The sequence below is a fragment of the Patagioenas fasciata genome, chromosome 3 (assembly GCF_037038585.1).
Source record: "Patagioenas fasciata isolate bPatFas1 chromosome 3, bPatFas1.hap1, whole genome shotgun sequence".
In the NCBI taxonomy this organism is placed as follows: Eukaryota; Metazoa; Chordata; class Aves; order Columbiformes; family Columbidae; genus Patagioenas; species Patagioenas fasciata.
The window spans coordinates 5,926,077-5,950,588 of record NC_092522.1 but is presented as its reverse complement, the minus strand read 5'-3'; the positions used below and the strand labels follow the sequence as shown (position 1 = coordinate 5,950,588).

At 44.8% G+C, this 24,512-nt stretch overlaps 1 long non-coding RNA gene across 3 annotated transcripts in view; it reads right to left on the bottom strand.

The window, feature by feature from the left end:
- Positions 1-20,816: 20,816 nt before the first annotated feature.
- The window catches only part of LOC136099233 (uncharacterized), a 72,595-nt gene continuing 68,899 nt past the window's right edge, over positions 20,817-24,512 (bottom strand). For all 3 annotated transcript variants that reach the window (XR_011738082.1, XR_011738083.1, XR_010651057.2), the window contains one exon: positions 20,817-21,718. This is a non-coding gene — a long non-coding RNA (uncharacterized lncRNA). The remainder of the gene's footprint in view (positions 21,719-24,512) is intronic.

Genomic DNA, 24,512 nt, shown 5'->3' with positions numbered 1-24,512 from the left:
TGAAAACAATTATAGACAACTTATGGAGACCTCCTGAACAACACTGAACTGAGCAGGATAACAGATCTGTATATTTAGGATTTAGGGACCATCCCTCCCGAATGGGTCTCACCATGACCAGGATTTTCCACAGGTCCAACGCTGCCCTGGGAAGCCCTGGTAGCTCCAGCTGGTGCCAGGAGGAATTAAGAAATTATTCAGCCAACTGAATATTTTAACAAGGGAGGTATTGTTTTGGTTATGAAAAATACTTCTACTCATAGCCCTGGGCTAGGAAGAGTTAAACACCCTGAGTCTGCACAGCAGCACAGGATTTTCCAATTCTTTGCTTTTTTTTCCCCTTTGAATGGGTTTGTTTGTTTCCCTTGGAGGCCAGCAGTCACACACAATGGGCAGATTTTTCAATTAAGCCATTTTTTTCCACTTTTAGTCTTCAATGGAGCCCAGGTGCCAATTGTTTGCTGCTTGGTTCCTGCCTTCCCTTTCCTGCCTACAGTTTAACCCCTTTCCTTCCTGCTTTTGAGGGTGTCATTTGATCAAACACACTCCTAATGCAGACGGTCTATATCAGGTATGAGTGACATAAAAAACGCAGTATATGGACCTTCCATCTATGAATTTAGCAAAGAAATGCAAATATTAACTAATCATTTGTCTTTCCTTTGAAGTTATCTTCATAGCATGTTTACTTATAAAGCGAAAACATTTTGATTTTATTGAAAAGAAGCAAAAATCTCCAACATCCAGGTTAGGTGAGCCTCTTCTCTGATTTAAGGAAGACTAACGAGGACGTTGTAATATTATTTCTTTTAAATCCCTCATCAACACGTCACTGACTGGGGAGGCAATTCAGTGAGTTTTAGCATACAACCGCCATTGAGAGCATCCTTGCCCACCGCCCCAGCCTCTGGAAATCACACGCATAAACGTTTCACACAGACCAGAGATTAAGTTAGGCCCAGGCTGGGGCTCAGCTCAGTTGTAATGTCACTGCCAGAGGTATTAAAGCCTTCCATAGATCAGATTGATTGTGGTTGTCATGTAGCTGCTGTGTTGCTGTCAACATGCTCCATTGCGGCCTAGGCTGACATCATGATCAAGTGCTTGGGGTTCTGCCTCATGTATTAAACATCAAACCACGCCAGCAGATAAAATCCTCTCCCCGCCATGTGTTTCACCCACACGTTGCTCTGCATCATCATTATCAGAGAAAGGAAAAAGATGTGGCTGGTTTTAACACTGTAATGTCAGAGTCGCATCTCGGTGTAGAGCACCTGAATTGTATTGCCTGCAGCTATCGGCCATCATGCCAACAGGGTGATGTTAGCAGCAAGGCTGGGGAAAAGGAGGCAGAAAGAGAGGTTTAGTAAGGAAATAGCAGAAGAACTGAGGCTGGAGGGCATGAGGATAAATCTAAAACTATACTCTTTAAGAGCTGAAAGAGCAATTTTTAAGAAGAACAAATGATCCAACTTGGGACAAGGGATTGGTTCTCTTTCCAGATCCTCACAGTACAAAAAAAACCAGCCAACAAATCTAAACAAACAAATATCAAAAAGCTGTCTGTGGATACTGGATGCTGCTGTCAGTCTTCGGGAAGGCCTCCTCCAACACAAGCCACAGCTCCTCCTGACCAGATGTGCCTCAGCCCTTTTTTAAAATAAAAAAAAATACAATATCAAATTAAAAAGAACCCCCAAAGATATGGGAAGGTGAGCATAAATATTAAAGAAAACGAGGCTGAGCTCCTAAGAGAGATCATACTCTAGAGCAGCAGTGGTGTGCTGGGAGGGAAGACATCTAGAGGCACAAAGCTACCATTTAGGGGGATTTATGTACAACTCCAGGAAATTCACAGCCATCCAGCTACATTTATTAAGAGATGCTCACCTTCTCATCTAGTACCAACTTAGTTCACCCAGAAAGCTTTTGAGAACTGGGAGGCTTTGAGGAGGCTCCTCAAAGCTGACATGACAAGCTATATTTACATATGTTTTCATATGCTTGCAAATGACATGAGCAGTTATACTATTGGTATCCAGGAGCTAGGAGAGAAAAGCAACGGGTGCTCCTCTGCTCTGTGTCAGAAAGGTTCCAGATGAGCCCGAGTTACTCTGGAAATGGCAAGAGTCCAGATTCGATGAGCACTGAACATGGTTCCGGGTATTCGAATACTGAACAGGGTGGTGAGCTGCAGCTTCACGTGGTTTCCTCCAACATGACAAATTCTCAAGTAACACATGAGCAAGAGCAAGAGAACCAGTGTCTTGTGGTTATTCTGCATCGAACCACAACAACTCATCACTTGACTTTAATGCTTTTTGGATGGGTAACATCTGACACCCAAGAGGATTAAAGTACTGCACAGAATGTCTCTTTCAAACACTGAGATTTGCAGATACAGTTCATTGCAGCTTCAAAGCTACATATAATGCAAATTAACCTTTACTCTGTGATGTCAGTAAACCACTGAACTTATCAGCTATTCAAAAAGAATTTCTGATTTCTCCAAAACAAACAAATAGTGGTTTTGACCCTGTTAACTAATGAGGACTATGGGGGCAGAGGCTTTTTTTTTTACCCTGTTACTAGCTTCCTGATGAGCCAGAAGAGCTGGCAGCAAATACGCACATAGAAATGATTCAGAAGCAGCCCGATACCCTAATTTTATGAAAAACCAAAGCGACAAGACACAATCAGCTGCAGCAGCAAAATGATCGATTAGGGAGAGCACCATTTGTTCACTGCAGAAGCAGCAGCAGCAGACTCAGATCCTTCTCTCCTGGATGCAGATGCAGACAGAGCAAACAGAGACCTGCAAAGGCATTTGCACCTCTTGGGGCAGTTCCCCAGCAGTAGGAAGGCAGACTGACAGAGGATTGCACATCACCCGCGAAGCGGCAGATTTCAGTTTCCCTGCTTTGCTGCAAGGAAGCACCTTCTGATGATTTGAATAAATCCACAGCTGCACATGTTGTCACCTTGGTAATTTACTGCTCAGAGCAGTTTCTCCCTTCAATAGCTCTCAGAATTGGCATAGAAAGGCTGATAAGTTTTTGAAACACCTGGGAAAAATCTCTAGACCTCTCACCTGTCTGAAGAATGACATTTCTAGATGAGGACACACCACTGCTCCCATAATCTAGAGACTGAATTTCCCTGTTGGCACAAACAGGATACAGAGGTACAATTGCTTTGCATGACAAAAAGGTTGTGAGAGATTTTGAGAGAAGCGAGAATAAGACTTGCTGCTGTCTCCAGAGAGCAGACAGAGGGAATTCCCTCTTTTCTGGGGGCTCCTGCAGGACCCTCTGCAGTTTGGGTAGGTCAGGCTATGGCTCCAGGACTCCTGTGGAGGAGAAATTCAAGCAGCAATAGCGCAGCTACGTGTCCTTCAGAGAGACTCTCATCTCAGGGCACAAAAACTCACATCCTGAAATGCACAACAGTCAATTTTCTAGCTCAATAAAAGGCTTCATGCCTCTTCTTTTTCCCTTGTAAATGAATAACATGACCTTGGAATGCTGCTTTGTAGCTTGGTGGGTTTTTGTTGTTGTTGTTTGAACAACAAAAGAACAGCTGTTGAGGGTTTTTTTCTTGTTGTCTTTCATGGCAAGAATTTTTTGTGTGCTGAATATTTAGGACATGCTCTCTGAAACAAAAAATACTGTTATTAAAGCAGCTCATGAGCAGACACATGATGTCTCAGCACCACTCCGTACAGGTAGTCCCAATGCTCTGGGACTTGCTACACTGCCATCCACCACCACAGCTACTCCTGGGCATCAGCGCGGCAGAGTTACAAATCCCAGCGCTGTTTGCTTTTGCAGCTACATGGTGAGTTTCTAATTCACATTATGCTGTGACCAGGAAGGTGGGATGATGCTGGCTGGGCAGTATTAAGGAGACAGATGCTTGTTGCAGGAAGGTGCTGCAACAGGGAAAGCTTTGCTCAGACCCCGAGAGACTGCGGCACAGAAGTGACTCAGTTTCCTTAAGGCCAGTGTTGTGTGACAGCACAAGCAATAGTTTGCTTCAGTGCTCCACCAGCTAATACTGGTTTTCCTGAATATTTCCTCTTTTTTTAAAAATCATCATACACCCATAGGAAAGCATTAACAGGGAAATGGACTTTAACCTGCTGACCCTGATCCTGACTCAACCTCATCATTTTGCTTTGCTTTTTCAGCCCAGGTGGGCTGGGTGTAATGTACAGCACCGCATTACAGGGAAACACTTTTGCCATCTTTATCGAAGTGCAAACCCGAGGGTATTTTATTCAGGCGAGGGGAGAAGCGTTTCACTGCTGGTTTTAGAAGCTGGCAAGTCTCCTGTACGCTGCCATGAGTTATCCAACCTGTCACAGGAGCTGGGGGCTGCAGCAAATCCCTGCCTTGGCCCCTAAGGAAAGGAGACCTCATGTCTCAGTACGTGGTACAGAAAACCTCAAAAATCCCTTGGGAAAAAATAAAAGAAGGCAGAGGGAGAGACATGCACAACAGGCACTACTTGCAAGCAGGGTCAGAGCTCCCACTCCTCCTCCTCCTCCTCTGGAAAAGCTCTCCTCGAAAGGTGAAAAACACATTTCTATATTTAACTCACTCGCTGAGCAGAAAATATGCCCCTGACACAGCCTTATTTATCCAGGACATCCTATTGAGGGAGGTTTTAATCCAAACACAGTGCTGAAAATAGGATGGATGATTAAAATGCTGACATAGCACACCATTTATGTCTCTAAAGGTTGAGTGTAATTTTCTGCATTTCATAATTGCTCCATCTAAACCTTTCTGCCTTTTGCAGAGCATTTGCACCTTCTCTGGCTTCAGCTTTCTAAATAAAGCTTTTTATTGATTCTGGGCTTTCTGTTCACTTTGGATGAGCATCACTAAGGCAGATAAATTGGTTAGCAGTGTTTTTTCCCTGCTATGTTTTTGCAGTTTTGAGTAAATATACTGTAAGTATAGGACAGAAATGTAAGCCTTATTGCCTCGTGCACAATGCTGGTATCTCTGGTCTGATCCAAACAAACATGGACACCAAGAAATGTGTCCCTGCAACCGCCCATACAGTGCAATGTTATGCATGTTTAGAATAGAAACCAAGCCAGACTCTAAGATTTGCTGGGTCTACACTAAAGCTCAGCTCTCCTGAACAGCAGCTGCTGATAAGACACTGTTATAGGTTTAACATCATTGCTGATGCAGTCACCTGGCACTGTCCTGATAGAAGATATGACTGTCCACCTCCATATTTCAAGACTGTCCTCCCTTGGACAAGCTACCCTGCACTTCTTAGTGACATATTTTGATCAAAGTCCCCCTGGTTATTGTAAAACACCATGGCATGTGGGTTTACAGACGCGCAGTTTCACTGACAAGGTCTTGCTTCTTTTAGGCACCTTTTGCTTCTTCCAGCCAGGGTGCACCCTTGGGACCAAGCACACCCCACTGCAGCACCTCAGTCTGAGCCATAAAGGGGTCTCTGTGATGCCCATTCCTGTAGTCATCACCCTCAGCTGTGAACCTCCTTTTTTATAGTCATTTATGTCACAGATTGATGCTATTAAAGGGGGTTTCTTGTCCATTAATAGTAATAATAAGCCTTGACCTGACTGTAGATTATGCCCAGGAGCAGCTTTGCTTTGCAGGATAGGCTTTCTGCTTGCCAGTGTGCCTCCAGATGTTTATAAAAAATTTCACATACATTTTATAGCCACTCAGGTCACTGTTACTTGGTTCACACTTATTTTCATTAGGACCATCTGTGCTATTATGGAATAACATTGACCCCTGAGTTAGACTTTCCTGTTACGGTAGAAGACCAGTGCAGGAGTAATGCCAGAGCTCCCGCATGTCCTGAGCAATTGGTGCGATACAAAGTCCACTGATCTTATTTGATCTGTTTTTATTCTCCCCTCCCCCTTGAGTCTATATTTGACCATTCTACATCCATACACATTAGACTAATAAAATTTACACTAAGTCTTTGTCCGTATGGTTCACTCAATAACAGAAAGTTAAGGTTATTGGTTACAACTTCGATATACCTTTGCTTATCCAACTCTTCAGTGGGCAAGAGGTTGGCCTGTTTGCTTCAGGGCTACTTGCTTTTCACATACCCTTTTTCCCCACAACCAAAGCCTGAAGGACAGGGTCTCAGTGAGCATCTATTGAGGAATTCAAGTGCAGTTTGTCACTAGTGAACAATCACTAGGTCTGTTCCTATCAGTAGGGTTTAGTTGAAGAGATGGCTCTGGGAGGATGCAGAGCTCATAGCTGGCACGAGGCAGAAGGAGCTCTGCAGATCCTCACCAAAAATCAAAAGCAGGTACTTTCTAAAGGCTTTAAGAGCTGAAGCTGCTTAAGCATCTGTGTAGCTCTACATACCAATGTCTAACAAAGTCAAAAGCAGAAGCCTCAGGAAAAATAAAAGACTGGAGCAAACATTAGCTATGCTTCTTCCAAATATTCCTCCAGCCTCCAACTGTCTGCTGCGTATGGAGTTCATGAGAAGACATTTCTGAATCTTGCACAGCAAAAAAACCAGCAGTGCAATCTCTACTCACCCTCACCGTGTTGCCATACAGAAGAAGTAAATTTCGTGTCTCCCCAACGTGACTGAGAAGGAATAAGCAAGACCTGGCCAGAGTGGCAGAACCAGTGAACAGCTGAAGATGGGGCTGTATATCCACCAGGAATTGCAGGCTCCAGGCAAGCTGGGCCAAACTGATGTTTTAATGGTAACACTGATTATAACCACTCCAAAATTGCATAACTGAGTGGGTAGTGGTCAGCTTTGGTGCAGCTTTCTCTCACAGATTTGTGCCCTTGGAGAGCAACTACCTGAATAAGCACAATTTCTGTACTTGATGAGTAGTGTTTTGCACATACAGCCAGGATACAAAGCAGAGATGGGTTTTGCATCTGCATCATTCATTCATCATCAGTTTGCATCCTCACCAGTCTCGGGTTTTGCAGATGTAGCCAAGAGATTCCCTTCCCTTTGGCACCCATGAAAAAGCACCTTCATCCAAAAAGGATTCTGAGCTCTTTTTCCTCCGCTTTCTTTGAACTCCCCAGAGAAGGACAGGGTCTTTCTGCCAGCAAGACCATCACAGCAGTAACAAAACACATCGCAGGCACATCAGCGCAACCTCCGAGATGGACCGCAGCAACTAGACTGGCAAACTGCTGCCACCTTGGTATTAAAAGAGTGCTTTTGGCTTTTACGTTAGAACATCATAAAAGCCTTGCTTTATCATCTGCGTAATTAAAACACACCAAGCACAGAAACTAACTGACAAACACCCAGATAAAAACCTCTCAGCCAGTAACTGGGCTCAGGAGCGAGCAGTTTCTTCTGCAAACCTGCAAAACCCAGAAGCATCCCAGCCAGCGCTGCTGTCACCGGGGAGGTTGACATTGCAGCCCTAATATCGCACATCAGCACGAGCTGGATTTGTCAAGAGGTGAAAAATGGTGTCGCAGCTCTCTCATCTTCTTCAGGACAGGCCCCACCATTGCCACTGTATGGCAAAGAACACCCTCCTCAAGATGTGCTGACAGTTTTGACCATCTGTGTGAAACCGTTCCAAGCATTAAATGAAGAGATTTGGTTTTTTTCTTTAATTGCAAGTTTAAATGAAAAGCATTTATCAGCTTTCTTCCAGTGTTGCACTGCTTTCAGTCACAGCACCGCCCAAGGAATTACAGCACTGCAAATATTTGCTGGGTTTAACTAGTTTTTGCATAATTATTTGATTTCTTCACAGAAATAAAAAAAACCTTATTGGGCATACTGATATTGTCAAAAATTAAGCTTTTACAGCAGTTCAACATCTTTGCAAAACACCAGTCTTGTGAATTTGGCTTTGCGTCAATAATAGAGACATTTCTATCTGTTAGCAACACACTTTATTCTTCCTTTCTGGTTAAAGCCAGGAAAGGATTCTTTTCCCTCCTCCCTCTTTGCAGCAGCTTTATCTTCAAGTGAGGTAAATAAGCATCACCGAGTAATGGCAGCAAGGATTTATTGCACATGCTGGCCTCTCATTTTGCATTTCAGCCTAGCATCACTTTCCCTGTGCAGTCCTAACTTGCAAATAGTTGTGTTCTGCAAAAAGCACCAGGAGACCTTGAATTAGCACACCGTGAAAGTCAGGATTAGGAGGCAATCATTAACAATAGCCACATGCCCTGAAAGGCTCTCATTTAATGGTGTGGTAAGAGATTATTTACACTGTAGCATTAAGAATCCTGCTATCTGAATGTCTCATCGGCTTAAGATGTGCCCTTTAATTCCCGCTACCTTGCTGAAACCTCATGTCAAACCTGCATGGACTCTGCTTGCATCAAAAATGAATCACTTCTAGCTGCTGGAAGCCGCTTTTTCCTGACCAGATTTATGTATCTGGGTAATGGGGTGTAACAGAAAGGTGGTTAGGATTCTCACGTCAGCTTAGATGGAAGGATTAGCACTTTAAAAGAACAGATTAATCTTTGTGAGACCCAAACCACCCCCTCCCGACTCCTGCCACAGAAACCGCAGTTTCTGGAAATGACCTGCTGCACCTAAATGACTTCCTTTAACGCATATAAAACTAAAGTGACTTAATTTATGGAGGTAAAACCTGTTAAAAGAAATGGGCACACAGTACGGCTCGGACACAGACCCATACATCCTCTCCACAAAACCGCAGACCTTGTGCTTAATTAGGTGTTGAGAACATGAAGCCATGTACAAGACACACTTCGGTGCCCCTCAGAAATACTGAAGCAATTTTCATGGCTGGGCATTGCCCAGACAAGAGTGTGCCAGAGCATCGCCCTCCCTCCCCATCCTCCAGGACACGGAATACTCACTCACTTGACCCTATGTCAAGTAATTTTATTTCTTAAATGCATTAGTAATTTCATTAACTTTGATGTTTTAGGGATTTATTTTTTTTTTAAACCCAAGAAGGGCTTATAGAGAACATAATTACTCGCTACTCATAAAGGAAGATGAACAGGCCAGAGGGGACCGTTCTGGTCCTCTTGTCTGATCTCTTGCCATCTCCCAATGAGGTCTGAGCAGTCTGCAGTAAATATAGGCTAATCTTAAACACCTAACAACATCTGACCCTAACAAGGGGCCACCTCCATTCTTGTACGGACGTCAGTCAATGCCAGGCACATCAAATGAACTTTACCAAGATCTTTTGCTTCCTATGTTACAACATGTTTGGTCAGATAACCGAGCAGACAAAAAGTCATTCTTTAAAACAAGCTGAAGGGCTAAACTTTCGAACTTTATAAGCAATGCTAAAACAGTCTTAAAATGGGAAGATTTTAGCATTCAGGGCATGCACGGCTCAGAATTCCTGGTAATAATAGCTTCTGTATCTTTTTTTTTTCTTTTGACTAAGATGTATGCAGATAATTCATGTTGCAAACTGAAATATAGAAAACCTGTACTCCTCTTCAGTAAGTTATTTGCTAAATCACATCAGATGGCCAACCCCTCACTCAGATAGATTGCTCCAGCCCTGACCCCAAGCGCGCTCGCATTAGGAATTGCGGATAATTCAATGATTCTTTGTGCTGGCTCAGCTCAAGTCTTCTCTTGAGCAAAGAGTTCAGTGCTATGAAATTTGCATCCCAATAAAACAGCCCTATGATATAAATAATGCCCATTTTCTTTTGGCTGGAGCCAACATTTTCATTGCTCTCAGCACCTCAGGATGGACTCGGTCTGGCTCGCTGCAGGGGAAAGGTCACTGCTTTGTCAGCCTTGGTCCTCAGCCTCCTCTCATTAAATTTCCATCTAGATGCCACAGACTTTGCTTGTTAAAATGCAAGTAGTTTTAGGATTAGCTTAGTATTTGCCAGACCAAACAGCCTGACTGAGAGGAACAGGGCTCAAGAAATGGGACCAAAGTGCAGCCCCAGAGCATAATGCTGCCAAACAGTGCAAGGCAGTCAGACATATAGTGGGAGCCAATACAAAAAGATCCATTTTTTTAGGTCTGGTGAGTACTGGCTGTTATTTTAGGGCTGGGTGAAGGAAGGAAGACGTGGCACTTGGATGCTTAACATGGCTAGAGCAAGCCTGCCTATTTAGGTACCATCCTAGAGGCTCTAAATCTGCTTCCCCATGACCCCTGGGCTAGAAATTCACCTACAAACAGCAAAATCACAACAGGGAGTAGAAGAGTCTGAAAAGACATGAGAAAGAAAACGTCGGCAAAGATACACACTTGTTATCAGCCAAAGCGCACGCACAAGATATCCCAGCAAGTGATTTCTGGAAAGCAGCTGACCAAGGAGGGATATCAGGTTCTGGAGTGTTTCCTCTTTTTCAAGCAGATGCTAGACAGGAAGATATTTTTTACACTGAGGGTGGCAAAATACTGTCCCAGGTTGCCCAGAGAGGTGTTGGATGCCCCATCCCTGGAGACATCCCAGGCCAGGCTGGACGGGGCTCTGAGCAACCTGGTCTGGTGAAGATGTCCCTGCTCATGGCAGGGGTGGCACTGGATGAGCTTTGAAGGTCCCTTCCAACCCAAACTACTCTACGATTCGATGATGCTAGCTCATCTCCCTGACCAAGGAGAGAAAAGCCATTTATGGACTCTGCTATTACATACTTCTGAGAGCTAGAGATGGCACGGGCAGCTTTGTGCCATCCCAAGTCTGCCCAAAGTGAGAGATGAGCCATTTTGGGGAGCACTAGGCTGTAGAGTCAGTTCAGCACTGCAAAGCCCACCCATTCCCTGCAAGCTTCAGTTGCAAGAGCAACCCCAAGGCCCTAAGGCAGAAATATACCCCACCTGCCTACGTTTCTATCCATACCACAAGCACGAGAGAATGCAGACGTACCAGTGATATTTTTAGCTTTCAACCTCATAAGACATGAGAAAGCAACAAAAAAACCATTCCAGAAGCAGCCATTTCAAACCTCAAGAAAAACTATGCTGTCCAAAGTGAAAAACTACATATATTTTTCTTCCTCCTGAGAGGAAAAGCACGAGAGAAGGTATCACATGCGAGAGGCACGAGTCACGTTGCCAGCAGTAGAGAAGGACAGTTATTACCTCAGATGATTACATTTCTCTTGCCACCAGATATGTTCAGCAGAGATGAAAAATTCATTTCATGATGAAAATCCTTTGTCAAGCTCTCTCCCTCGCAGAGTAAGGACTATAGCCCAATCTGCTTAGCACAGCACGTGCCTTATAGCGACCACAGGAGATAGCCCTTGATGTGAGTCAGTCTGCAAGCAGAATAGCACACAAACCGTGTTGTTCCAATTAGCTTTTCCTTGCCCCGGTTAAGATTTTTATTTTTAGGGTTTTTTTCTTTAACTTTCAATAAAATGAATAAAGCCGAGCCTTCAGAAATGCATCCTTCTCACCAGGTACATCCCATCACACTGTCACCAGTGGCACAGGCAATACCAGGAAAGCCAAGATAGAATAAGTGAGCTGGAGAACAATTCAGACCGGCTTCAGCAGTTACTATGAGACCTGCTTTTTCACCTCCAAGTTTCGTGGTCTTTTCTTTCAACTCTACATCACTCTGTGTCTGCTGCAGCTTCTCCCACTTTGGGGTAATTTGACATCTACTAAAGCATTTAGAAGCCACGGGGCAAGGAGAATGATGAAAAACTTCATTTCATCCTTTCCATTGTTAATGCGGTGGGCCAAATCCACAGCAGGTAGAAATAAGCATGAGATCCTCCACTTTGTTACACCACCTGCTTTGCACTTTAGTCACTCAGTTCAGCAAAAACTATAATGAACATGGTATTTTAAGTTGCACATGTGAATTCTCCACATTTAAAGAATCAAATTGAGATTCTTACCCTAATAACCATACAAGAGGGCTTCCAGTTTTCCTGTTGCCTTCTGTACTCAGCCTATTCTAATCCATATGAGCCCCCCTTATTTTTCAGGTATATTGGAGCAAAGGCACAGGAGCACTCGATGCCCCATCCATCCCCTTCCCCTCCTCTCCACAACCACCCCTCTGCAGTGCTTTTGCCCAATATGGTTGTAGACACTGTTTATCAAGACTCCTGTTACACAGAAGGCACATGGGTAGAACTAGCACTGCATGTTTATTTAAGGCACCGTGGATAAATCCAACATACTGAGGGTGAGCAGAGAGGAAAACAAGTACTTACCCAGCCATTTACTGCACATTGCACTTCTCCAAGACTGTCATCACCCCAAGGTGGCACTGAAGTAGAAAAAGTCACATAAGAAGCTGGCAATGAACAGGCAAGCAACTCTTTTCCTCTGAGCATGGGGATCTTTTGGGACGCTCCCCTCCTGGGCGGCCAGTAATTCTCCCCCAGGACCACGCTGCTGGTGGCCTTTAAGGGAGGGCTTGGGGGCCTGAACTCTCCCATGGTGTTAGCTAGGAGAGGCTTAAACCTGACCTTGAACTTCACCACCCTTCCAGAGACAGGGTTGGATCCTTAGCTCTAGGGCTGCATTCAGAAGCCACGAATCATTGTGAAGGGTAGATGATGGGGGAAGGAAAAGCAAGATGTTTTAGAAGTAAGCAGAGCAGAAGATGCCCCATACAACCCAGCTGAGCTGCTGGGAAAGTATTTATATCTCCTCTCCCCACATTCATCAGCAGCATCACCTAGACAAGCCAAATTCCCCACCTGGAGGCAGGTGAGGACTGGGCTTTACCCAGCAGCACCACAAACACAGCTGATATTTACGCACAAGAAGTGTCTGGATCTCCACAGGGAAAGAATTTTAGCAGTAGAAAACTGCAACTACAAAATGACTGTTTTATGTTTAAACTAAGGCTGATGGTGCCGGGAGGAAGGTGACTCAGATGCATCACACACTTTCCTCCTCGGAGCTTGTGCTTGCGTCACCCTGCGTCAGCCATCAAACCGGCTCCGCTTTACTACTGCAGAAACCTGTTTTTCATGTCCTTAGTGCCTGCTTGATGGTTCCTTGCGTAGGTGGCAGCAGAAATTCTACAGCACGACATTGTCTGATGAGAGATTATTTCATTTGTGTTTGAACTGGTATTTATCATACTGGGGAGATGGGCAGTTTATCCATCCGGTTTAGCCTGAATGCTGATTTTCAGCTCACGTTCCAAAATAATTGAAGAAAACAGCTCTAAGGCATTTATAAAAAGAAAAGGCGTCAGCAACTTAACAGCAGCTTTAAGTTAATGCGTTGTATTTCCAAAGGGTGAAACCTCTGTGTCAAACCCTCAGGCCACCTCGAGTTCATCACTTGAGCTTTCTGCATTTCTCACTGCCGTTTTGAAATACACTGTGAAAGCATAATTGCCCCACCAACCCCAAATTTATCTTGATCCTAGCTCCTGCATCGTCCTTCAGGTATCTTTTCTCAAAATGAAATTCAAGTAGAAAGTGCTTTAGGAAATGCGCTGCAGCTCCTCCCTCCCCAAAGGCCCAATCTACTTTAATTAGGAATGTACTCAAAGCACAAGATTTGGATGCAGTTAGTGAGACTCACATTTCAGAGGAGCCATAACTGGTTTGATAAAGACATACTACTTTCAGTTGGGCTACTGGGACTTAAAAAGATATTTGAAATCTGTTGACATGCAATTCTAATAGTGGAAAATAAAATGTTGTTACGCATGTCTGCTCTCAAAATTGTCTTTGCTTGGATCCATCTGGCCTGCAACGTGGGCTCCTGCCTTTCTCTTTACTGCACTCTGCTCAGGATCAACCCAAATCCAGTATATTTTAATTCCTCTCAGTCTTCAGCTGATGGACATCAAATGTAGTCTTCCCAAAATGGGAATGCCACTGCTTCCAGGTAAAACCTCAGGCAGGAGATAGCAGTTTCCCGAGGGGGGTTTCATGTCCTCTCTGTGATGATGTGCATGCATGGTATGGCTCCATCCCGGCAGCTGATCCCAAAGCAGGGCTGTGGCGAGATGGTGACCTGGGCGAGCTGATGCTGCGTTTGCCATCGTGTCATCTGCGGCTTGGAGCCAGGCGAGGCAGCACCATGGGAAAAGCTAACGCGACCTTGCTCTGCTCATAGGCTTAATGAGACGATACTTTATACAAAGCAGGAAGAGTTTACTAAGAAGTCAGCACTACCAAGGCCTGGGGGAACAGGTTCATGCTGACAGATACTCGGGCTTAAGACTCCCTGTCTAATAGGATTAGCACACAGGCATTTGTTTCCCTGGCCAATTAGTAACCACAATTATGGGGTATTTAGCAGCCTCCAGAGAGATTCAGTCATCCCCACCTGGGATGGCAGAAGGTCTTGTGAGGACAGTCATGCCCCAGGAGGATGCACAGAACCTAGACCAGCCTGAAGTGGTCAGCCATGTGAAGGCCAGGAGAGTTTTAAGATGGAGCCACATAAGTCCTGAAGTGAGACCTTAATGATGAGCTTAATCGTTCACAGTAGCTTGCATGAGGCCATGTTTGCATCTGTGCTGAAAACAGCCCAGTTGACCCTGGGATGTGTTAGTTATTGCTGAGCAGTACCAAGGGTTTTTCTGTTCCTCAGACTGTCCAACCAGCAAGCATGGACCCGCTGCCCTCCTGGGCTCTCCGGCCAGCCATAGCTCCTTCAGGACCCAAGAGCTTCCATGGGGAAGGACACAGGAGCAGCATGAAGCTCCATGGGGCAGGACAGAGCAGCTGCTTTTGCTCTTCCCCCTGAGGACCCAAAGGTGACCAGGGGATGCAGGAGGCGGCAATGCCCCTGTACTTCCCTGCCAGCGTGCTGCCTGCTCCCTGCCCAGGCTCTGTATGGGGGCAGAGGCCATTCCCAGGCTGGTGTGGGCAGAGAAGGGAATCTCCCATTATGTTTGAATGCAAAACATTAAGAATAAACATCACTCCTTGTTTCTATCCAGTCAGTCTCCTGCAGGACACAGCCTGAGACAGAGGAGGAACCCTTTGGCCTCAGAGGTTTTGGAGAGTGTTTGGATTCCTACATAAAAACTCCTTTTCCAACTCTGAAATTGGAACTGTTAGAATTACACAAAAGGTTTAGTGTTGTTTGTCTTTTCCTCAGTTGGAGCATTTTCTAATATTAATGGTTTATTGAATTTAGTATGTTTGGAAAGGTAGATGGACATGTCTCACCAGTAGGCCAGGCCATCATCAGGAGGTGCTGGTGGGCCCTTCTTAGCCATGTACAAGGGCATCAGCCCCCCATGGACATTATATTGGGTCCAAGGGGTCATCTGTATTTTAGTGGTGGTTGTTTGTATTTTTTTTTTCCTTAGACCTTAACAACTTATCCACATTTCTGAAAGGCTTTTTTTTCCATGTCTTGCTCCCATCTCCTTCCAGGAGGCAACTGTCTTCTGCCTCTCTTCATATCTAAACCAGACAAAACTCATTTCAATGTAATTACTGCCAAGAGATTGATGCTTCCAGCAAATGTGGTTAACACTGGCCAAGGGATGCAGAAGTTTTTAAGGAGGATCTGACAGGTAAAAAGGCATGACAACCTTGTAAAAAAAGCCAACTGATTTCTTTCAGGAAACAAGACTGAAAGATGTCTGTTTTCCTAATGCATTTATTGAACGCTACCATCTTGCCCTGCCCTGAACAACTGGGCTTGGGGAAGTAGTCAGTGAAGTTTAACTTCAAAGGATATGGGTAGACAAAAAGGATTTTCTAAACTGTGTTGATTCCTCCTGTAAGCAGACTGATGTATAACAAAATAAGTGACAGATCAGCTCAGCACATTGCAAGCGGCAATATGGGTATTTTCCTTGCTAATTGCATCATTAACTAATCCCCCCTCAAAGTTAAAGGACTTGTGATCAAATTACTACTCTAATAATCAGTGATCTGTTCCTTTTCCAGCTCTGCAGCACAGTTCTCTTGCCTTCTTTGTGCCTCTGCTTTCCTGTCTACAGGGATGATAAATGGTGAGAACTTCAGCTGCTCAGTGCCTCCAGAAACTGGGTATCTATCTAAACACTTGCATGGCTGCTATCAGCATGAAAGGCAACTCCCAAGTGCATCCTGAACTCTCCAAGCTGGTGAAGGGGCTGCTTACCTGCTGTCGTCACTTCTTTCAGCAAAGCAATGGAAAATACAGCGAGTGGGATGGTCTCAGCACTTAGGGGTGCGTGGTTACGTCCGAATCCAGGTCTTTCAGAGCTGACCATCTCCTGAAGGCACGACAGAGACACTGCAGCACCACAGCAGAGAAAATCCCACAGCAATGCACCGGTCAGCTGGCAAAGAAGGGACAATTTGTCATAAAAAAGCCTTCTTGGCTATGTCACTCAGGTGTGTCCATGTGGATAAAGAGCAGCAAGGGAGTAAATACACAAGTCATGAAGAGACCGAGAAAACAGCACCAGCTCCTGCTCTGCAGCTCTTGCTGACCAAGCCCTCTGAAGCACAGAGTCTCACCTCTGGGAGTTTTTTCAGATTAATGTTTTATTTCCACCACCTGTAGCAATAAGCACAGATGAACTAGCAGAGCATGTACAGCCCCTGTTAATCAACTGGTCCCCATGAGAAGCTTCCAGTTCCAACGTCCACTTCTAGGGTTCTCGCACAGTCTTGTTCCTGCAAACCCACAAACACCTATTTCTTAGAAAATGCCTCCCAGCTTCTCTCTTTAGTGCCCAAACTCTTCCTTGTTGTAGTTCATGCAGAAAATTATTCGCCTCAGGTCTGTTTAGGCCACCTGAAGAGTCCTGGCTTCTTTGCCCATTGAGCACCATGGCTGGGATGGGTGTCTGCCTCGGAGGGGCTGACACCACCGCAGCATCAACTCTGTTTGGCAGCCTGTGCTGCGCTGTTCCCAAAGCAGTGACACGTTTCCATCCACCGCTGCTCAAGAGTTAAAAGCCTGTCATAACATGTCAGGTGGCAACGCTGAAATGCAAGTCTGATGAGACAACTTTCAGTCCACCGCAGACAGCCTGCGCTGGATGCTGAAGAGGTGGAGAGTCGGCATCTGAGCCACCAAAAAAAAAGGCTTCATCTCCTTATGGCAAAATCTCCCCCTTTCCTCTTGCTAGAGGAATACACCATAGAAAGGAAACCAGTTGGAAATTTGAATAAATTGTCATTTTAAAACCTGTAACCATTCCTTTTGTTGGAAACTCAAAATGTTTCTGTAAGCTTCAGAGTTGAGTGAACAGTGGGGCAGGATTCCCATCAGTATTCCTAAAAAAAAGCAACCAAAAACCCTGAACTCCTCAGTACAGGGAAAACAAACAATTTGCCAGATGCCAGTGTTGGGCCAGAACACGGGGTAATGACATTTCCTACTCTCAAAATAATGTGGCCTGAACCCAGATCCCTTAATATTCAGGGAAGGTTGAAGCTGGCATATAAATTATCAGTGCGTATTAGTGCACACCGGTTACAAAGAACAACTTTGCTTTAAATTCTAGTCCCTGGGGGCTCTCACAGGATGACCAATTGCATAAAAGAGAGCAAGGTAGCAAAAAGTCAAGTCTTAAGAGGAGAATCAAGGCTGATGCACCTTTAGCTATAGAATCCTTGCTGATACTTTACCTTTCACAGCCTTTCCAGGGCAGTGCTCATGTCCTGAAGGAGATGTTGGTGCACATCAAGCCTGAGGTGAATGAGGACCCTGTTCAAGGTTCTCTCCTCTACGATGCTTTGGCTGTGATCTTGGGTGACACGGTGCCTTCAGTTGTTCTCCGAGGAGGAAAAAAAATATAAAAAAGGTAAATAAATAAAATACTATAGTGATAAACACATTGCAGACCAAGAATTGCTTCAGTAGCACAGCCCGAATCCGTGCCCTCAATAGATTATCCTGGCTTCATATCCTTTAGGCAACTTGTCTACATACCAGCACTGGCACAGAAAAAGCCTGTCAAGAGTGCTTTTTTCTTTCTTTTTACTCTTAGTGTCCAACTCTTTTTGCTAAATCTCTACAGTCTGGAGCTCAAATTACCATTTCTGACCAGTGCAGAAACAAATGATGAAATATTCATGAGTTATTCATACTTTTCATCTTACAGAAGCAACAACCAGCACTAAATTAGCATGACCTAACCAAAAAAGACCTTTCCAGAGAAAAACACTTTATCTAGCAACATTCAAAAACTTTCATATATTGAGATAACCCAGCAAGTTCCTGCCCTTACTTGTGCAGAGTCACACGTTGTTTGAAGAGCATCCCACTACATTTTCTGAGGACGTATAAATGTGTCATCTGGACCACAGGAAATAAAGCAGCGTTAAAACCCTGAACAAAACTGCACTGAAGTTAACAAACCCAAGGTTCATAAACCTCGTGATAGAAGCTTGCAGAAGCCTTTCAAGGTTCATCCAATAAAGCCCTATGGCACTTTGTTCTTCCCCTCCCCAAATATCCATCTGTCTGAGCCAGCATCAGCAGGAAATTTTGCATGGAAGCTTGCCAGATAAAATAGCTGCTTCATCTGCCTTTCAACTGCCATTAGTTTTAGTGAGTTCTTCGAGGAATATGTTAAAATCTCTATTATTTCTAAACTATGTTCTGTCTAAGTTAAAGATGGGCCATGTCTTGTCTCTATGTACTTAGTACCTATCTTACAAAAAAAGATGATTTGTGTGTAAATGTGCAATTACTTTCCACCTGCATCCTGCCCAGTTCACCTCTTCTGATACTGAAAGCTGGAAATTCTCCTGTTCCCTGGAAATGCCCAAAAGTTCTTAATTTAACTAAAGTCTCACTTCCCTGTGAATTACCCCAGCCCTTCAGACACAGCTGTCTCACAATCCTACATGGACTTGGCCCTCAACCTTTGTCATGGGTTTGGCTTTGATACCCATATTCACTTGCTGACACTAAGAGCAGTTTGCCACCACGAGCTGGGGTGACAATTGACTGCAGCTCCTGGTACCTTATGCAGAACCCAAGCAGAGAACTTTCAAAAGGGAAAAAACCCTTAATGCTCGCATGGTGAAATGTCTCATAACCCTATTTATTACTGCCAACTCCTCTAGTCACGTATGGAGACAGGCTATATGTGTCCTTTTTAAACATGGGAGGCTGTGTCAGGGTCATGCTAACAACAGAACAGAGCTACTGGCCCATCAAGGCCAGAATGATGCTGTCCTTATATCACAGAGTTGCATACAAATAACCGAATTTTCACTGCTTTCTCAAACTCACTTAAACATTTTATCATGACAAGGACACACAGGATTGCAGGAAATTTGCAGAGGAAAATCAGATTTGTCATTTCTGGGGTTTACCCAACTTGACAGCATCTCCTTATATTCGTAATCATTTTCAGAGCAATGAATTTTAATTGGTGCTCTTTCTCTACTAATGCAGGGGAGGTTTTGCTTTCTATATTTTTAATAGTTGGGATATGTCATTTTTGATCTACATTTTAATAATTAGTATAATATCACTTCAAATGAAAAGTGCCAAGCAGGGTGTTTATGTGATATTGTTCTGCCTTGGGCGTTAATGAAGTATGATACCATGCAGCAGGCACAGTTGCGTTATGTGTAATGATACAAATTGAATGTAAGTAATATAATTATTTGTGGTGTAACACAACTGCTGCACAAATAGTGCTCCTGACAGTAAATACCATTGTTATGATATGAAGGTACCGCTAATGCCACCTAACATTACACTCAATTCTTGATAACATCATGTGAACCAAGCTAATAAATTGGGAATTATATGCCTCCTGCACATTTCTGCCTATGTGAGCCAGGATTTGTTTGCTAATAGAGTAACAAATAATCCTGCTGGAAAAAACAGACAACAAAGCTGGAAGTTAACAAACCAAAAGAAAGAAGGCCAAACTTAGCATCACCTGCTGTGGAGAAAAATTATTTTAAGGTGTTGCTTAATATGCAAGAACAACACTCAAAGTAAGTAAAAAGAAAATAAATCACCTTTTGCAAAGACAGCTGCAAAGCAGAACCTCTGCCCAGCACCAACGATGGTAGCAAACCCTCAGAAACAAGATGTGGACTTGCTGCACCCCAGGAGCACCCTGAGCACTCACCCCTGCTGAAAGCCCAGCGGTCTGGAAAGCAGAACAGCTTTGGCATCACGTGCAACGCAGGGCCCGGGGGCTCGGTCCTGCTGCTCGCTGAGCTTGCCAGCTGCACCTCTGCAAAATGCAGCAAAATCCAAAATATCAGTGCAAGCAAGGGGTTCCCTGCACGTCTCTGCCCCCGCCACAATATCCCATGGGAGGGAAGAGGAAGGACAGGCTGCCTCGGCTTTGGTGGAACGTGGACTTCCCACCCCTCCAAACACGAGGTGGTTCGGCAAATCTGGAAAAGACTGTGAAACGCGAGTCGTCGAACTGGAAAAACAGAAGAGGAATTATTCAGATAAGTTGTGCAAGCTTCCAAATAAACCGCTGGTGCTCCCTGCACAGGGAGCGTTAGCAGCTCTCCTGTTGTAGACTTGGAGGAGAGGTGAGGGCTAACATCAGCCTCACCATTTGCCAAAGGAGAAATTAGAGAAATCACTCAAACGAGGCAAGGATTAAACTGGGACTGAGCTCTAGTGAGAGAGCTCAAGGAAATTTAGATTACAATGATGGAGAGGAGGAGAAGATTAAAACTCAGGGCTGAGTGAGTAATGCACAACAAATGTCTTCGAATGAATCTCCTCCGTCAAGGCACTTCCAGGGCTCCCATCACCTCGCAATCTTTAATGCACTTACTCTGCTGGAAGGAAAGCAGTGCTGCTATTTCTGTCTTTCACTTGGGGAATAAAAACACAAGGAGATAAAGTATCTTCCTCAAGGTGACCCAGAAAATCTGTTCTGGAACAGGAGAATTTGAGGTCTCGGTGTAGCCGGGAGACCATCACTCCCGCCTGCCTGTGAACAGCGGGTACATTTGGGGGAGGTGTTTGCTCCTCAGGTTTTTCCTCCAGCTTGTGATTGTGGACTGCAGATCCCTGACCTGGGACACACCACCAGACAGCCCACAGCCAGCACCAGTGCCTTCTCCAGGCTCCTCCATAGACTTCTGCTGAAGGTATCAGGAATTTCGTCGGGACATGGAGAGGCTCAGGGCGAGGGTGACATGTTTATGACTCCTTTAATGATTGCAGCAGGAGATGCACATGCTAGAGACGCCTGCAGTAACAACAGTGCTGAGATTGTGGTGTGGGAGAAAAAGACATACTCAGGGACTTGCCTGACAACTTGATTTGCAATTAAGCTGACTCCATTTGAATCCCATGAAGATGCATGGATCTTGTCACTGCGGAGCTGGATCCTCACCTATCAGGCTCTATGGTTAAAATAAGCCTCTGGGGAGTCTCTTCTTTGTGCTTTCTGACCTTAAGCTGGCAAAAAAAATTGGTGAAATAGCTCCCATGGCTATCTAATTTTAGTATAAATTAATTTGCCCTGAGCTACTAGAAGTTACATTGCTACTCTTTCCACTGCTATGAGACAGTCCATTAGTACTCAAGGGTTTGCAGAGAAAAGTAAATCACTATGGCAGACAACAGACCAAATTCACTTTCAGACTCATAGCTGTAGTGCAGAGTTTGTCCCCAATGTACACACTGATGTCCCAGTAGGAACCACCAGCTTTTATCCCATGCCAGCATAGTGTCAAACAAGAAATGAAGTGTCCAGGCTGAAAACAGCCAGGGGAATGGCCCAAGCCTGCTCCTCCTTCGTCTTGTGGCTGCTCCTGTTTGTGGTTGCTCACTGGTCCTGCTCCAAGCAGGAGGACGAGTCACTGCTGTAGCTGTGTCAGAAGACACCTGCAGATGTGAGAGAACATGCAGATTGATTTCAAAGCCTCAGCTCTTGCAGGAGGTGCATGCAATTTTTATTTTTTTATTTAATATAAGAAATAATAAATCAGGAATAGCTCAGCACTTGGCCAGCTGTCCGTGGTTTCTCACTCAGCCTGGCAGTTTCTCTCCTTTGCTCCTCAGAAGCACTTTCTCTTGGGCCCCCAAGCCTGCTCAACCATCTGCCCCCATCTCTTTGGCCATCCAGGTGCCCATTCTTTTCTCTTTAACGAAAAGCAAATTGGATGCCCTTGGGTGCTTTCCAAGACCTTGCTGTGTCCATGCAGGGTGCACGTGAACATGGGGGAGAGGGAGAGCCACCCATGGAGGAGGCGATGGGACATCCTCTGTGCCCTCCTGCAGACCGCAGGGATTCCTCACGGCCTCGTGCAGGCTGATGAGTGCCTTGGAATTGGAAAAAAAGAAGTTTCTAGAGGGAAAAGCTTGGTTCAGCATGCAAATCTGGGAATAGCACTGTCCCCAAGGCTGGCAGCAATTTTTTCCCTCAGCTATATTTTGCTTGGGGTTTCACACACCTGCCCAGCTGCCAAAACATGTTTTCTGTTGTTGCCTCATTTCCAAAAGGTTTTTCATTCCTCTTTCTCTTTTCTTCACACCAGCCCATTTGCCCGTAGATCTGCTCCCAGACATGACACTTCAGTTGTTTTCTCCAGGCTGCAAGGCAGTTTTACTTTCATGCCTACCATGAAATGCTCCACTGACCAAAACTACAGAACTGCATCAAACACTCTTGAGGTCCCCCCAGTCCTGCTGGGTACCGCAGTGTGGCTGCTGGGCTGAGCCCAGCCAGCAAGAAGCAAGCAGGACTTCATTCACTTCTCCTGGGAGCATGTTTTAATCCACAGCCAAATCCCTTTATTGGACCCAATCCCAAGCTCTACTACAGTCCAGAGAAGCACTTTCATCTATTTCAGTAAGTGATGGATGGGGTTGCATCACTTCATGCTGTACAGTGGCTGGTTTATCTTTGTCCCCATCCATGACTTGAGTTGCTTTATCATTCATGTATCATTTTGGTTGCAGGAGACCCTCAAGATCATTGATTCTATCCATAACCTAACTCTGGCACTAAATCACCTCCCTAAGAACCTCATCTACACCTCTTTTAAACTCCTCCAGGGACGGCGACTCCACTACTTCCTTGGGCAGCCTGTTCTAATGCCCAACAACCCTTTCCGTGAATAAACGTTCCCTAATATTCAATCTAAACCTCCCCTGGTGCAACTTGAGGCCATTTCCTCTTGTCCTGTCACTTATTACTTGGGAGAAGAGACCAACCCCCTCCATGCTACAACCTTCTTTCAGGTAGTTGTTGGCCACCAACCCATCCCATCCTCAGCTCCCCATCAACAGGGCTGTGTCCAACTGAGACACCACCACCATCCCACCACCCTACATGTGTTCATGGCCATGCGTCCTCCTCTCCCAAGCGCTTCCTCACAACAGCCCCTCTGCACAGGCAAGCGGATCGAGCGAATCCCCCTTCCCACCGCAATCAGCGCCAGTGGCCGAGTGAACGTGTTAGTAACTAATTTATATGGGCATGATTTACATGCTTAATTAGCTATCCTTTTAATTGCAGCATTCACAAGGCAGAATATTTTACCACAAGTGCTGTGCCTAGAGCCCGTTTGATTAACTATAGAAAGGAAAGCATTCAGTAGCATATAACTGAACCATCAGAAAGTCAATACATATTAAAGGATTTGAAGTGCTTTTTTTTTTCCCCCCAACTAAACACATTTTACAAACAGCAGGGAAGACAAAATTCCGAATTCAGCACCAGTTATGACCTTTTTTTTTCCTTGCTGCTCTGCTGCAAACCAGTCTCTGGGTCTTGTGGTTTCTGTTGTTTTGTTTATGTGTTGGGGTTTTTTTCCACTGGAGAATAGCAAGTGGTACAGAGCCTGGACGTTTTCTCAGTCTAACTTGTTTCCCTTATACCAAACTTTGAAAAAGGGCTGAACGGGAGGCATGTAACCCTTTTGGCAAGGACTCTATCCACACACCAGCAGCCCCGGTGGCTACTTCTGCTCAAGGAAATTAAGGTAAATTCTGCGCTGTTTGCTGCAGCTCCCTCAAAAAACATTGCAGAGTAAAATGAAGAAAGCTTGCATGGCATTTCCAGAAGAAACGGAGTAACTGTATGTATGAGCACCATCTGTTGGCTGCGTTACTGCTTACAGGGTGCAAACCGCATCCCATTTCCAACAAAACCCGCAGCTCTGCTGCATGACACGAGGGACAATTCCAGCTTTAGGGAGTGCTGTCTGGACAAACAGCCAGGCAGAGGTCAGCAGGGATCACCAAATAACCCAGAAATTTGCCCAAAGTCACCCAGGCTCTAGAAGGGGAACTTAGTGCCGCTCTATCGGGGGTCACCCTCCTGATGCCCTCTAGACCATCCTGCCAGCTGCTACAATTACAGATGTTTCATCACCCCATTTTCCTAGATAAATAATATGTTTTGGCCTCAGCACCCTGAGAAAATGAGTTCAGCTAAAGTTCTGGGAGCATTCAGAGTGTTTGGCCACCACTCTTGGATCATTTTCAGAATGGAGAGCTACAAATGCACAGCAATTTACAATCTGACTTACCAATTAAGGATCTGACGTGTTTTTATGCGTTTAAGTGACAATATTTGTCAGGCTGTTTGTTCAGTGCATTGTCTGCACATGCACATACAGAGGAATTGGTTTAATTAAGGTTAATTGGTGCATAATTAGAGCTGCTGCCAACA